At 37.9% G+C, this 17,381-nt stretch overlaps 1 long non-coding RNA gene across 1 annotated transcript in view; it reads left to right on the top strand.

Moving 5' to 3' along the window:
• The window catches only part of LOC139041119 (uncharacterized), a 39,163-nt gene that overhangs the window by 5,692 nt on the left and 16,090 nt on the right, over positions 1–17,381 (top strand). Inside the window, exon 2 of the long non-coding RNA XR_011495765.1 lies at positions 13,074–13,210. This is a non-coding gene — a long non-coding RNA (uncharacterized lncRNA). The remainder of the gene's footprint in view (positions 1–13,073; positions 13,211–17,381) is intronic.

Raw genomic sequence — 17,381 nt, 5'->3', positions numbered from 1 at the left:
CCATCTCCACATTGGTGCCTTTACTTATATTTTTCTGCTTGAGATAAACACCATTCCCTCTTTCTAAAGTAGATCTTATCCCACCTTCTCGAAGAGGCTTTGTGATAAGCTCTCTCTTCTTCTGAAATCCCACATCACTAATCTCCAGTGTATGGGCTGAGGCATATCTGTGGCAAAAGGTTGACGCCTGAATCCCTGTCCCAGCCTGCCTGCTGTGTGCCTTTGGATAGGTCCCTCTGTCTCTCTGTGTCTCAGTCAGGTCCTTTCTCCCTCTCAGTACAATCTACAATCCTATGAGTCTTATGGTGTTTGTGTCATTCATCATTGTTTCATGCATGCTAATTTTGTTTCTTGATTATCTGCTTTTCAAATGTCAGTCTCTGGGTCACATCTACTTGAATGTGTCCTTCACAATGCCAAGCTGATTGATACTTGAAAAGCACTTGCTAATTGTTTGAAGTGGGAAGAAAAAACGGCTCTAAGCAAGTTTGGCTTTGTGGGAATTACAATACCTCTACCGGCGGCCTTGGCGTAGAAGTGCGGGTCCCAGTGTCTTGAAGAGACATCAGAACGGAAATTGCAGAGCCCGGAGGAACTCAGGGGTGGGCGGTGAAGAGTGGCCCTATGGAATCCTCATCTGGACTCTACAAGGAACAATAAGAAATGTAAGAAGAAGTCTTCTGAGACCTTTGGAAACTGCTTTCCAAAGACAAGCTTCGCCTCTGCATTTCACTAGTGACCTTGATCAAGCCAAATCACTTCCCTGAAGGCCAATTTCCACACACATAAAATGGCAAAATATGTGTTTTTGTTTAGCAGTGATCAAAAAAATGTGCAGAAACATACCCTAAAACTGTAAATCACAATGTAAACTTAAGGTATTATGTGATTTCTCAGCCAAAGTCTAGCATTTATAGAGAATGTGGGTACGGAAAATACCACTAGGCTAAAAGATTACAACTTCAGTAATGATGTAGATGCTAATGTTCCAAGATAAAAAATTAACTTTGTAGCCAAAGCACTTAATAAAACATGTATATTATATCATAAATATTTTAGGGTGAAAATAATTTACCATACTATTTTAAGGGGTAAAAACACTGTAACATGCTTAATAGCTTGCAGCTGACATTGTGAAATTGGAATTCAGGGTTAGCTAATGGTAATTATGGGAAAAATAACCGAATTAACTGTGCTATACATTTCCATGCTTGAGAGAAAGTCACAAAGACATTAGTTATTTCTCTTCAAAGTGGAGGTTTCTTGGGACCTAGACGAACACGCTCATATGCACATGAGCTTGTGTGTGCACATATACACACAAACACACACAGAAAACTAAAGCAAGCAACTTCAGGAATTAGAAATATTGTAACTTTTCAGATAAGAATGCAGTCAAAGTTCTCCAAAGCTACTTTTGTGTTTCTTTGGGAAATGAAAGCCCAGACTGGGCATGAGGTGGGCTCTGCCCCAAAATCTACTGATGGGAGGAGTGGGAGGCAGGATTAAGTGGAATTTGTAGTGAAATTTAGCAGCCAGAAATGAACCTTGCTGATAAAGAGTAGTTGGGCATCACTTCCTGGGTGAGAAGCCCAGGTAGAATGCAGATTTTGTCATTCTTTATGGAGAGGAAGTACAATCCAGTAAGCACAGTAAGTATCAGAATCTTCTAGACCCAAATTCAGGCAAAATGATAGTTCCAGGTGGTCAGTCTATTTATAATTATTCCATTCAACAAATATTTATCAAGTGCCTACACTGGATAAAATGAAGAGGAAAAATAGACATAGCCTTGCTCTCATGGAGCTTATAGTCCAGTCGGAGATATGAACGTTAATCACATTATCACACAAGCAAGTGAGAAAAGAATTTCATGGCAATTTATAATAAAGGAACTAGACCTTGTGTGTGTGTGTTGGGGGGGGGGGGTTGTGGTCAGGAAAGACTTCTCTGAGGAGGGGATTCTTAGGCTAAGTTCCTCAATCAGTGAGGGTGAGGAAAGGACTGGTACTATTATCAGCAACCTTAAATACTAGTGGCTAGCCTTACATAAAGCCAGTATGGATATTCCTGGTTGAGAAGCATTATTCCTGGACATCAGGACTTCAAACAGCAGCTCAGGCACCAAAGCTCCTTGTATCTGATAGTCCGGCTACCTTCAATATGTGACCTCCAAGAAACAAAAGAAAGAGGACATGAAAACGACATGCCCACTCTGACTTGCCTTAGCCAAAAGTGACACATAGCTTCCACTCACATTCTGTGGGGGACAACTAATTACACAGTTCCACTCTAAATGTAGAGAGATGGGGAGATGAGTTTTAGCTATGTGAAAAATAAGCTGATTTAATGGGCATCTTTCCAACTCTGTACCGCATATCTCAAGGATGAGTGGGAGTTAGTTCATTAATTGGTTGGTTGGAGGAGGGAAGGTGGAGGAACGCATTCCAAACACAGGATACAGCACATGTAAAGGTCCTATGGCAGAAGGGCGTAGGCAACGTTTAAGGAAAAGAAGGGTTATTGTGGCTGAAACACGAAAGCTGTGAGTGGTGATGATGAGGATTATTTCAGGCTGGTTACTTTTAAAACTGCAGATGAGAAGGGGGCTGGTTACTTTTAATAAAAGCAACTCTGAGGAGCTTGCCCTCAGCGCTTGCTTGCCCTTTGTTGGGAAACATTTACATTTGTAAGGGAAATCTCCATCTGTAAAGATGCCACCCTCTCTGCACCAGGAGGAAGGTGGGATGGCCTTATCTCTGGAAACTCTTAATGGGGAAGGCAAGGACTTAAGTTGTTTACTGTGTGGCAACCTCATGTAACTGACTTCCCCCACTCAACATCCTCTTTAGCTGAAGATAATATTTAAGTGGTGGCTTCTGCCATTTACTTAATCCGGTTTAATTCTTATCTAAAAGTTATAGGACCACCCAATAACCAGAATCCTGCCGGCACTGACACCATTCTAACAACTCTTTTTACATATTCTAACAATTCTTTTTACATAACTCTTTTTACATTTCCTTTGTCTTATAAAGAGATAACTCACATACCCATGCCTTAAATTTAGCCCTACTCTCAACCCATGTTTGCAGCAGCAGCTCTGACTGCCCATGGGTCCTGTCCCCATGCTATTCCACACTATTCTCTAAATAAAAGAGCACTACTGCCAGATCTTGAGAGTCCAAGAAATCTTTCTTTCAACTCCTTGGCTCACCGACCCTGCATCAGTGAGACTTGGGCGAAGGCTGGAGAGGGAGGTAGTGTCCACATAATTCAAGGCCTCTGCGATATTGTGATTTATAACAAGAAATATATATTTGATCTTAATCCCCATTTCTGTCACAGAGGACCTAAAACAGTTGGAATTTTCTAAATGATGAGAGCAAGAAAAGCGTCTTTGGTTATGGTAATGAGGTGACTTTTGGTCCACACCTAAGGATGTGGGCTGGTTGCCAGAGGAGACAAACTTGTGATTAGAGGATTAGAACTTTTCTTCCCACCCCCTGACTTCTGGGGAGGCCAGAGGGGCTGGAGGTTGGATCAATTCCCAATGTTCAATGATTTAATCAACCATGCCTATGTGATGAAGCCTTCATAAACACCCAAAAGTCAGGGTTCGAAGAGCTGGCAGGTTAGTGAACACACAGAGATTTGAGGAAAGTCACATGCCTGGAGAAGCATGGAAGCTCCAGGCCCCTTCCCACATACCGTGCCCTATGCATCTCTTCCATCTGACTGTTCATGAGTTATATCTTTTTGTAATAAGCCGGTAATCTAATGAGTAGATGGGTTTCCTGAGTTCTGCGAGATGCTCTAGCAAATTAATGAAACCCAAGGAGTGGATTGTGGGAACCTCTGATTTCTAGCCAGTTGGTCAGAGGTACAGAAGTAAAGTTTGGCATCTGAAGGTGGGGGTGGGGTGTAGCAGTCTCACAGAACTGAACCCTTAACCTGTGGAATCTGATGCTATCTCTATGTAGATAGTGTCAGAATTGAGTTGAATTGTAGACACCCCACTGGTATCAAGAGAATTACATATTATTGGTATGGGAAACCACCCCAAATCACATTGAAATTGGGTGCAGAACTTTTAACCTCATAGGCCATGATAAGAATTTCGAACATTATTCTAACTGTAGTGCAAAGTCACTGAAATGTTGTAAGTGAGGGAATGATGAATGTATTGCTAGAATTGTGCTCATTATTCGGGCTATATTGTAAAAACTGACTGATTTGAGGGGGGCAAGATTTGAAGGAGGAAGTTCAACAAAGAGGCCATTGCATTGATCCAGATGAGAGAGGACTGTAGTTTGAACCAGGATAGCAGCAGTAGAGTTGGACAGAAGTGGATAGACTCCATAGAAATTGAAAGTTGGCCACCAATAAATGGTTCTTGTCTAGAAAGAAGAGGTTCCAGTTTCCAAGTAGAAAAGCTTGCAAAGGGATAAGTGAAGATCATGGTCCCAGTCAATCAAGAGAACGTTCCAGGATTAACTTAGCCACCCTAGCAGAAAAGTTAAGGTAAGGCAGAGAAATCAAAACAGAAGCCTGCAGAGTAGGCTAACTTGGTGAAGAGAAAGAAAAGGGATGCAAAAATGATGTGGTTACATGGAGACACGAGGGACACGTCCGGCTCACATGACATCTAACTTTTTGGCGGGAAAACCTAATTGCAATTCTTTCTAGACAGTTGGATGGAGGCTGTCAGTAAACAATGTATAAGCTCTTACAGGGCGTGGGCCTTGCCTTTTTCATCCTTTCATCTTCAAACACTCCTCTGCTTCCTACCGTGAATATATACTCACTATGGGTGTGTTAAATGATGTGCTCCATATCCCTATCTTTAGTCAATGAGGAAAGACTTATACAAGAAGGACATCAAAGAATTCAGATATATCTCAAATTATATTTAAATGTGTTTTAACCATATTATCTTGGGTAAGTTATGATGAGGCCAGACTCAGATCAAGAGAGAGAAACCAGGCTGGGCCAGTGGTGCAGCGGTTAAGTGCGCACATTCCACTTCAGTGGCCTGGTTTGGATCCCGGGTGTGGACATGGCACTGCTTGGCAAGCCATGCTGTGGTAGGCATCCCACATATAAAGTAGAGGAAGATGAGCACAGATGTGAGCTCAGGGCCAGTCTTCCTCAGCAAAAAGAGGAGGATTGGCAGCAGATGTTAGCTCAAGGCTAATCTTCCTCAAAAAAAAAAAAAGAGAGAAACTGGAAAGAGTTTCAGTTTCGTTACTCACAGCTCCTTGGGGAGAAAGAGCACAGGATGCTGCTATTCAGGAGAAGCAGCAGTTCAGTCATGAGGCAGGGGGAGAAAGTGTAACTGTGGGCAAGCACCTTTACTGTGCTTTCCACAGGAAAGAATGGGCAAGGCAGGTGAAGTGGGCTTAGGATTGACTGGCTATGTTTAAAAATGGTGCTCCACGAAGTTCAGATTTACTAGTACTGTTAGCACGTGTGGTTTGGGGTTATCTAAAGTCTCCAGATGTCAAGGGTTTGCCTTGAAAACAGCTAGTGGCCATTTTGTAGATGCTAAAGTATCAATTTACAGAAACTAAAAGCAAGCCCTGAGAAAGAAAAGCAGAAATACAAAGAGGGTTGTGGCATCAGATATGAGATTGTCCACCAAACCTGAAGCTGAACTCAGAGATAAGCAGAGCGAATACAACGCAAAGCACCAAAAGTGTTGGCCACACTATCACAAACTGTTTCCTTTTTTCATACCTCCAGAAAATTTGAAAGTCCAGAAAATTTAAAGGAGATGAATGATATCATCTGATCTTTTAAAAAATAATTGGACCTCAAGGACATTGATTTGAATTAATCATATTTTGGGTTCATAAGGTAATCTTGTCATGGTTTCCTCCATGGCCCACTTTCATTCAGTTAGTTATTACTTATTTATACTACTATTATAAGTAACCATCAACCGTTATCTAAAAGAAGAGTTAACACTATGATACAACCATAGAATTCATCACCAATTCTCCCACGCTCTCAACAACAACCATTGAGGCACCCACTACCCTGAATTGAGTGGTTTTGACGCCTCACTTTGCTATTTTTATAGTTTCTTAGTTTTCCATCTGTGTCTTCCTAAAATATATGTACACAATTTATATTTGTTGTTTTTACCTTTGCAGAAATTATTTTATGATCTATGAAGTATTTAGGAAGTTGCATCTTATTGTAATATTAGGTGGTTAAAAGTCATCCACGTCAATGTAAATCGTTTGTTCTGATAGCGATACAATTTTCTGTTGTGTGATTATGAGATTTATTCTCCTTTTGAGGATTATTTGATTGTGTACAGAGTTTTACTGTTGTGCACGCTTCTGCGACAAACATCCTTGTATTCATATCTCCGTGAAACATGTACGAGAGTTCCTCTTGAGAATACCCTAAGAGCAGAACTGCTGAGTCACAGCAAATGCGATTCTTCACTTTTGAGTTGTAATTCCAATGTGTTCCAATGTGTCCTTTGGACATCTCAAGTTTGTCTTTATTCGCAATAACTCAATGGCTGAGATCCAATTTTATCTTTTTTCCATACCAATAATCATTTTTTCTAGTTTAATTTATTGAACAATACTTCCTTCCTACAGTGATCTTCCATGCCATTTCTCTCTTATACAAAATCGCATGACAAGTGAGTCTGCTTCTAGACTTTCTGTTCCTTCAGTCACTTTTTCTTTCCCTCTGCCTATCTTCAGAAGTGTTCTGGTTGTCTTGACCTTTACTCTCCATATAAATTTTAACATCATCTTGTCAAGTTCTATGAAAAACCCAATTGAGATTTTGACTAGACTATAAATCAACTTGGGAAAAGCTGACATCTTTATAACATCTTTCAGTCTTCCTTTCAATGAACATGGTATATTTCTTCATTTATTTAGCTATCTTTTAAAATCTCTTAATAAAAGTTTATGTGTTTCCCTGTAGAAGTATGGAATACTATTTGTTAAATTTATCTATGTACTTGATATTCAAAGAATATATTGATATATATTTATATTATGTATACACTTAATTCTGTAACACTATTAACATTTTTTTCTTTTCCTTTTGTTCTATATATCTTTTAAGATAATGATAAATTTTATTCAGGTATTTGATCACTTTTACTTCATATGCTTTTGCATATATGCTGAATTGTTTCTTCCTCTTCTTTAAAAACTTCATTCCAAAATATTTTCAGTCCAGGTCTTTGTCCCACAAAACTCCTGAGATCTCATCTGCCTAAAATATTTTATTATGCCCTCATATTCTAAGATCTAGTTTCCTTACATTCAATAATTTGTGTGGATGGAGAGATTATTCCATTATATTCTCACATAAAGCGTTGTCTTAAAAAATCTAAATCAATACCTATGTTAATATAATGAGCTTAGGGGATAGGAGTAGGGGTCATCAGTGAGCTTCTGGGTGTACAGACGCAGAGACCAGAAAACCACAATCAATCCTTCCTCACTTCATAAAACATCTATTTAGATCAAACCTTCACTCTTTGCCTTCTAGGAAGAAATGTCATTAGAAAGAGGTGCTATTTAAATTGTGATGCTCCAGGTTTAAGAATTTGGAAAGGGAGAGTTAGAGGAGAAATTGCCCAGATCAATTATTTGCCAGCAGTTTTTCTCAGTTCCTCACAAGCACAGCATTCTGAGCTACCCTGATTTTCCTCTTGGGGACACTGGGACAAGAGGCCTGAGTCAGCAGGTGTGGAGGCAGACATTGCTTGTTATGAGGGAAAATGGTGAGGGGGGAGGTGGTGGAGCGAAGCAAAAGCAGAATTCCAACTTTTCCCCTCCCCTAGCCTAGCTGGACTCCTCCCTGCTCCAGGACAAAGGCATTGCCTGTACCCCCACCACCTCTCCGCACCACAGACACACGCCAGTTCACAACACCATCTCTCCTCAGAAATCTGGATGTTGGGTTTTCTTTTTAAAAAAAAAACAACGGTTGTTTTCCATTTTCTCTCTCTGTTCTTCTAGAGTTGATGTGGATTCAGCACCTTGACTGTAACTGGATTCAAGTGATCCACTTTGATATTTTAAATGCTCACTGTGGCTCTTTTGTGGAGAATTTACCGTGGCCTGGCAGCTGAGAGAAGATGCCAGCTGGGGCCAGCATGGTAGCCATGGAGATGGAGAGAAGTGGGTGTGATGCACTTTGGAAGTTATTTTACTAATCTAGGCAAGGTGATAATGAAAACCACTAAGCCAAACACTGTAATGTGTTAGTGAGTGCTAGGGTAGAGTGTTTTTTCACTCTGGGAAAATCACCTCTGAAGGTGGTACCTCTGACTAGGAAAGCACCTGTGAAGAAAGACATTAGAGCTGAGACCTCATTGCTAAGAAGTTGTCACCCACACAGTGATCTGGGGAGAGCAAAGTCCAGGAAGAGGAAATTGCAAAAGTAAATAACCAGGAGATAGATAGGACGAGATTGAGGGTATCTTTGATTAGGATGGTCATTATGAAAGTGTAGAAAAACTTAAATTCAGGATCTATTTGGAAAATAGCAACAATGTGACTTGCTGATGGATTTAAACTGAGGAAAAAGGAAAAAAGAAGAATCATAGACAACTCTAGATTTTTGTTTTAAGTAATATTTATTTATCTGAAATTTTCATTCATTCATTTGCTTATTTACTATTTATTTCCTCTATTTGTTTTTCTTTCAGTTTTATTAAGATACAATTGACATACAGCATTGTACAGCATAGTGACTTAAATATATGGAGAAATCATTATCACGGTAATTTTAGTCAACATCCATCACCTCACACATATACAAACAAAATGAAAAGAGGAAAAAAAAATGATTTTTCCTTGTGATGAGAACTTTTAGGATTTACTCTCTTAGCAACTGTCAAATACACCATACAGCAGTGTTAACTATAGTCATCATGTTGTACATTATAGCCTCAGTACTTATTTATCTTACAGCTAGAAGTTTGCAACTTTTGACCACCTTCACCCATTTCCCCCACCCTCCATCCCCCACCTCTGGTAACCACATGTCTGATGTCTTTTTCTATAAGTTTGGTTTGGATTTTTTTGTTTTGTTTTTTTAGATTCCACATATAAGTGAGATCGTACAGTATTTGTCTTGCCCTGTCTGACTTATTTCACTTAGCAGAATGCCCTCAAGTTCCATTCACGTCGTCACAAATGGCAGGATATTCTTTTTTTTATGGCTAAGTTGTATTCCATTATACATATTTTTTATCCATTCATTTGTCAATAGACACTTAGATTGTTTCTACGCCTCAGCTATTGTAAATAATGCTGCAATGAACCTGGGGATGCAGATATCTCTTCAACATAATGGACTTGTTTCCTTTAGATATATACATAGTAAATGGAATTGCTGGATCATACGGTAGTTCTATTTTTAAATTTCTGAGGATCCGCCATAGTGTTTTCCATAGTGGCTGCAACAATTTACAATCCCACCAGCAGAGCATAAGGGTACCCTTTTCCTCACATCCTGGCCAACACTTGTCATTGCTTGTTTTTTTGATGATAACCATTCTCACAGGCATAAGATAATGCCTCATTTAGTTTTGATTTGCATTTCCCTAATGATTAGTAATTAGTAAACTTTTCATGTGCCTGTTGGCTATTTGTATCTTTTCTTTGGGAAAATGTCTATTCAAATCCTTTGTCCATTTTTAAATTGGATCATTTTCCTTTTTTTGCTACTTAGTTGTATGAGTTCTTTATGCATTTTGGATATTAACCTCTTATGAGATATATGATTTGCAATTCTCTTTTCTGTTAGGTAGATTGCCTTTTCATTTTGTTGAGTGTTTCTTTTGCTATGCAGAAAATTTTTAGTTTGATATAGTCCCACTTGTTTAATTTTTATTTTATTGCTTCTGCTTTAGGTATCGTATCCAAAAAATCATTGTAAAGACCCATGTCAAGGAATTTTTTTCCTATTTTCTTCTAGGAGTTTTATGGTTTCAGACCTTATATTTAAGTCTTTAATTCATTTTGAGTTAATTTTTTGTGAGTGGTGTAAGAAAGGGATGAAGTTTCATTCTTTTACATGTGAATATCCAGCTTTCCCAGCACTATTTCTTGAAGAGATTATCTTTTTGGCATTGAGCATTCTTGGCTCTCTAGGCAAATATTTCCTCATTTATTATTTATTTACAGTTTCATTTTGAGAAGAATGAAAACTCTTCAAGAACAAGGTCTTTGATATGATTTTCACTATTATACTCTCAGCACCCAGTGTACTCAAAACACAGAAGGAGCTTAATCGTATTTGCTAAATGAATGAAGAAATGAATAAATGATGCAACCCTTCCTTAGGAATCTTCCTAGATAACAAAAATCGGACTTTCCCAGAAAACAAAAATCTCTGCCTTCCAAGAACACTTTGTTTTAAATTATCTAATATCACAATTACTAAATTAGATTGATATTATCTATGACTGTAAATATCTACTTTACTAGACTGTAAATTTATTAATGTTAGGGTCAAGTATTAGTCACCTTTATCTCCATGGAAATATTCCTTCATTGATTTATTTGATAAATATTTCCTGGGCACCTACTATGTGCCAGGTAATTCTCATGGCAAAAGGAAGCAAAAAGGAAGTCTAATTATAACTGTCCTCATGCAACTTATATTTTCTAATGAGAGAAGACAGACAAATAAGCAGGAAATTGTAAGAGCTGCAATAAGGATATGTGTCTCACCTCATCCATGTCACCTAGCACTGAGCACAAGTTTGTCAAACTGCTTAAATCCTAGAGAACAGGGAAAGTAAGCAATTGACAGAAGCTGTGGAGGAGATTTAATGAGTCTTACTCCAATAATTATAATGGTCATCAGTTGACCAGTTTCAAGACAAAGGGGGATGAGATAGTCAAGGACTAAGAATGAGATTTTCTAAGAACTAAGGATAAAATAAAATATCAATAAAAAATGTAGCCAAAATGCATAATAGAGTGGGATCCTTTCAGAACCCCCGGCAAAGGTGAAAGTGTGAAGAGGTTCGGAAAACAACCTGGCTCTAAAGCAGAGGCTTTTTAATTCATTAAAATTAGATAAAGGAGTAAGTCAAACAATAAAGTCTAGACAGAAGACAAGGTTGGATGCCCTGAACCTGGGGAAGATAATTCTAGAAGACAGGGAAAATAAATACATGGAACATAACAGCAGATAGAACAAAATATATGGGAGGCTAGGAGCAGTGTTAGTAGGCAATATATAACTGTCATTTTCAGAATTCTGGTTGGGACTCAAGTGAAGGATAAATGTGATCTCTGACTTTTCTGAGGATGGCATCCTTAAAATATTGCCAACGGACAAAGAGAAAGCACGTAAAACATGGTTAATTGGCATAAAACAGCACAGCAGGGTAAATTTCCAGTCGGTCATAGATTTTTCACAGGACTCTGATAACCACAATCTTTTTGTTAACTCAAAAACCTTACCACCAAAATCTAACAACCGTTATTACCAGTCTGCAAATGATTGTCAGTTGAGTATTTTCCAGAATGTTTGTTCATTTCTATTTCTGTGTCCTTTGCCTACTTCAAAAAATGTATCATGGTTTCAAATTAAATTTACTTTACAACACAATGAAATAGTTAAAATTAAAAAGTAAAACACAAAAAGCGTCAATTATAGGAAATAAAAGAGAAAAAAACATTAGATCAGAAATCGTAGTTTAAGGGAAGCTATTGAAAATTAGAGTTGATTAGGATGGGAGGGTTAAGTAGGATCTAAAAAGTAGCATCTCACCCTGAGAAGAAAAATTACAAAGCCAAATTGACCTTGAAAATCTCTTGAAATATTTCTAGGTGACCAGAACCAGGATACTTGGAAATTCAAAATATGATATTTGTTCTTCTCTTCCCTAGCCTCTCATTTTGTTGACCATCTTCACTCCAAATATTTTTCTTGCACTCCATTTCAGCCACATAGTCACGTCAATAGTTACACAAACACCAGAAGCTCTTTTTCCCACAGTTCCTCTCCAGTTACTTTCTTTAGCGCTACACTCACTCTGATGCTATCATTCACCTAGATGGTAGGATCTACACTTCCTTCCTTACCCAATTAGATGCCGCAATCAATTTTATAATCACCTCTTGAGAAAATAGAATGCTGATTCCATTCACATACGTTCAACTATTATATCCACGTGTGTATGTGTATATTTGAGCAAGAAGTTAGAATTTGCAACACACAAATTAATGTTTCCACTATGACTGACCAACGCACATGAACTAACCATGCGCCTCCCTATCTGAACCCTGCTGTTAATTCCTAGGTAACTTTCACAGTTAACTTTAATCGCTCCTTTGAACTTCTAATCATTCTATTTATCTTTTTTTCTTCAGGACTAGATAGCCTTAGATCTTATTGGCATTCTCCCTCTTTTTGCTTTTATCAGACACATAATTTTCAAAATTGACAAGTTGAACAAATTTCACCAGACCTGAAAATGGGCAGAGAAGGCAGGGCTATAATGAAAGAAGCGTTTAAAGCTAAAGAAATAAGTAGGAATATGCACAGGAGCATAAGGTCCATTGCACACTGAGGAAATTGTTGGCACAGTGATATAAGTGGCCACATCAACTCCTTTACCTAGGGATCCACATTCTCTGGTTCTATTGAGAGTTTAGCATTAAGCCACACACATTCTTCTTATCCCATAAAATAGACTTCAGAACTAACTGGTTATTATTATAAATAGACATCAACTTTACTCAATACCAGGAGATCAGTTAAAATACTTGCCAACCAAACAATGTATCCTGCTAAGTGACAAATGTGTCTGCCTGACATCCTCCCTGAATATGTCTTTAATGATTTAAGGAAAAGAGAATCAAGAAAATAGAAACAAGAAAGGAATGATGTCGAGAATAAAATGAGTAGTAAGATTTGTTATTGTGAATTCCTTAACTATCATTCACCTTCAGTGAATTTAGTTCCCTGAACAGTGCTATTTAGTTCTTTTCAGACTGAGTAATGAATTGGCAAAATCAAAGTTCTGTTTAATTAGTTTTTTCCTCTGGTTTTAATTTCAGCTAAAAATTGAACAACATTTAATTGCTTATTATACTCAATTATTGAGGTCTCCATGAATCACCGAAGCTAATGTAGAAGCATGAAATCATAGTCCAAGGAGCTATGAAGAGCTTGGCCCTTTGCCTTCTCTCAGTAGGTGAGTTTGGAATCTACAAACCAGAGACTGACTCACAAATCAACTATATTTTAGGTGTGCTCTGCTAGCGCTACTCAAGACAGACTACAACTCTTTCACTAATTACTTAAACGTCATTCACCACAAAGGGAAACCACTCATTTCTTCCATAAAAATACTTTTGATAAAGAGAAAACAGTAAAATACAAGCTGTTCATCTTTCTAATTAAATCGTGATAGATTCTTGCATTTTCTTCTCCGAGTTGCTTATTTGGTGTCACTTGCCAATGCCTCTGTCAGTGAGACATTTTTACCAGCTCTCACCTTTATTTCAGAATCCCTCCTACTGCTCGTCATAGTGGCTGCTCTCTTATAACATATATTCCCTGAGCTAGCTGATTTCCTTGCTGACTTTTTGGTATATGGCTACCTCCAACAGCCATGTGTTTTCATTGATCGTATGTTTAAGCCACATGTTCTCTTTTTCATTCAGGTGCCATTCTTTTAAATCCTTGTATTTTAGAGTTCAACAGTTAAAATTCATAATAAAAATAAATTGGAGCAACAGGGAACAGAATAAACCTTCTCTACTGCTCCTTCCCTCAATATATCTAACACAGAGGATCTTCATGGTCTTTAAAGAATGCTCCTGAATTTAAAAATCAACAGTGACAACAACAACATTTCAAATATTTTTAAAATTCTTGGAGAATGGGTACAGTTAATATATTTTTAAAAGAGTGTATCTTATCTTGACTTAGATAACCAAAATCTTAATCAGTTGAGTCCAGTGATTTTGGAGTTATGTTGGACTATTTTTATACGGAATTCAAAGGCATATGCACAGAATATACTGAAGCAAACTTAAGCTGCAGATCATTTATTTTGTTAAAGTGAAGATATTTTGTAAAATCCTAACATTGTCTCTTGGGCAGAAGTTCATATCTTCTCTTTGCTTTTTGGGTATGTATTATCTAGAGACATATTTTGATGGACCAGCTTAGTGTTTTGCTTGAAGAAGTTACAAATAATTCTCTATCAAGAGATTTTGCATAAAAATCTGGACTCCGAATATATTTTGAAAATCATAAGATTTGGCCACATTGGTTGTGCATTCCCATGTTGCACAAATTGCAGGCTCTGAGGGGCAGCTGTTCCTTTTAGAAAGGCCAAGTCCTGTCCAGAACCCTCTCTGCTCACATACCTGACACATTCACTTACTTGAATGTGAAAATGCCACCATATCGGGGCATTATTTATGTGGTGTACGTGATGTACACCAAAGTGCAAGGTACCCCCATAGACTTTGCATTGTGACTGTACTAAGGCTTTGAGTCCACATAGGGAGACTCGCTGCATTCCTTTCTCATTCAAGGTTGGCAGTGAGATGACTTTGGGCAAACTCTGCCTGCCTTAGAAGAGCTGGCAAGGGTGAGTTAGAGACAACTTCTCAATAGATGCTAGAAACATTGTCTCTCTCTCTCTCAGCATGCATTTCAAAGGATTTGACTTTAGTTGCCATAGGAACCAGAAGTAGGTGTAGACTCATGGGAATAGAAGTCTAAGCACGTCTCTAATCTAGTTCAATGTGACTCATATTAGTTTTGGGGAAAAATCTTCATTATAAATAGTGTGGTTTTTTTTTCTGGTCTTGATCTCCACATATGTCTATCTCTTCCAGGATGGTGTCTAGATGATGGCAGAATGAGATTCAGATTCTATATCCAAGCCAAAAAGCATCAATCCAGTGAAATTTAAAGTCAGTCAATTTATGTAGATATATGCATGTAATAGTTATAGTGTGCCCTACAGTGATAACCAAGAGTTGTTCATTATTTATATCCACTCCTTCATCACAATGATGAATCCTATAGTTGAGAATCCTGAAGAAGAGACCTTGTTCTATCAACTTTTCTGAAGAGAATAGTCAGTTGGTATGCAAATACCACAGTGCTGAGCAGAAAATAAGAGCATTTTCATCTGAGACAATGAATAAGTGACTAAGATTTATATTAAAACCAAAAAGGAAGAATAAGAAATTCCTGGGACAGAAAGTTTGAGAAATTGGGGGTGAGAAAAAGTTACAAGAAGGGAAGAGAACTGGCTGGTATATGCTAGACAATTCACAAGGGTCATCTCATTTAATCACCACACCAGACCTAAGGGGAAAGTATGGTCACCATTGTAGAGATGCACAGAAAGATTAAGTGATTGAGTCGTGACCATACAGCCTGTAAGTGGTTACCTGACTCCTAACTATGCTCTCTTCCTATTAGACTACGATCGAGTAATTAAGTGGCATTTTCCAGGGAGGGTTTTCTTATGAAATGAGGGACCTTAGGAATTGCTGCACGTAAATTACTCATTTTGTTTACTCAATTTTTTCTAATTTATGTAACAATAGACATTATTTTTAGTCTTAAAAATTCACTGACTAAACTTGAGAAAATGCTTACATACTCTAATATCCCTCAATTTACAGATGATAAAATCGGTCCATTTCTGCTTACCTGACGCTCGGAAAAGAAGACCAATACATTGTTAAGAGCAGAACAGAAATGGGAATTTAAGTTCTCAGATTTGCCTTGAGAAGTACTTTTCATAAAATTATTATCTTCAGAGTCATGAGCATATTTTATATCTTGATTAGAAACTATATCAGAAAGGTCAGACTAGATGTAGTTAGAATGAAAGATTGTCCAGAAAAAGAGAAGTTTTCACAAGGACTCAAAATTGTTTTCTGTAACTTAATATTACAACAACAGAACAATTTATCATTTCGCTTGTTTGTATTAGATCTCTGAACAGTCTTACCCCTTAAGAGGAACTGATTTTAAATCCAAGAGCTTTTATATACAGAGGACAAAATATGTAATTTTCTTGATGGCAAAATATTGTTAATTGAAACTTCTATTATTGACCTAAATTGTAGATGTAATTCACTATTTTTAGAATCAAACAATATATTTCTAACATGGGGAAAAAATTTAAAAAATGGAATAACTGTAGATGTAGGAAAAGAGGGGATGGGAAGGATTTCTGAGAGATTCATGGATATTGGCTGCAGGTCCCAGGGAATAAACAGAAGGATAAATCTAACCCATCAATATACCTTAGTTCTTTTTTGATTTATAGAATTTACCCACTTGTCCTTTAATTTGTGTGGCTCAGCTGTCATCTAGCTCTACCCATGAGTCCTATCCTTTAAATTTATCCTTACCTCCATGTCAGGGAAAATCATGAATGTGAATGGGAAAATGCAGCATATGTACTAGTGTTGAATTAAAGAAAGGAGGCTTTGTAAAGTCACCTCAAATTGGGAAGGGGGTCAAAATTATGCTATCATAGAGGATATGAATACCCTAATGCAGGCAAGAGGAAATCAAGTGGCCAGAAGTCAAGACCCACAGTGTTAAATCTGTCTGTTTTTAGAAAAAGATACAGACCATCAAAGAAGAGAGATTGGAGAGCTTCTACCCAGAAGTAAAAAAGTAACTCAATATTTTTCTTCCTTTCTTCTACTTCTTTATTTGTGAGGAAGATTGGCCCCGAGCTAACGTCTGTGGCCAATCTTCCTCTATTTTATGTGGGGCACTGCCACAGTATGGCTTGTCGAGCAGTGCTAGGTCCATGCCCAGGATCCTGCAAACCATAGGCCACTGAGGCAGAGCACATGAACTTAACCACTATGCTACCAGGCCAGTCCCTTTCTTCCATTCTTAAAACATAAATTTTCTCTTTTTTCTCAAAGCATAAATGAAAACAATTATAGGACAGAATGGTTATGCCATTAAAAAAAATTATCCTGGGCCAGCCTGGTGGCACAGTGATCAAGTTCACACATTTTGCTTTGGTGGCCCGGGGTTCATCGGTTCGGATCCCATGTGCGGACCTACACACCACTTGTCAAGCCATACTGTGGCAGGCATCCCACATATAAAGTAGAAGATGGGCACAGATGTTAGCTCAGGGCCAATCTTTCTCAGCAAAAAGAGGAGGATTGGTGGTGGACGTTAGCTCAGGGCTAATCTTCCTCAAAAAAAAAAAAAATTATCCAAAAGTTGTAGATAGGGCAAAAACATTAAGATGTGCCCTTTCAGTGTCATATTGGAATGGTCTCCAAATCCACACCATAGAAAAAAGTAACTTTACTTGACTTACTATTTACTATTTATTAAGGCCCAGATTCTAT

Source organism: Equus asinus, chromosome 20 (genome assembly GCF_041296235.1).
Source record: "Equus asinus isolate D_3611 breed Donkey chromosome 20, EquAss-T2T_v2, whole genome shotgun sequence".
NCBI classification, from domain to species: Eukaryota; Metazoa; Chordata; class Mammalia; order Perissodactyla; family Equidae; genus Equus; species Equus asinus.
The sequence above is the reverse complement of the archived record's forward strand: the minus strand, read 5'-3'. Positions and strand labels throughout refer to the sequence as shown.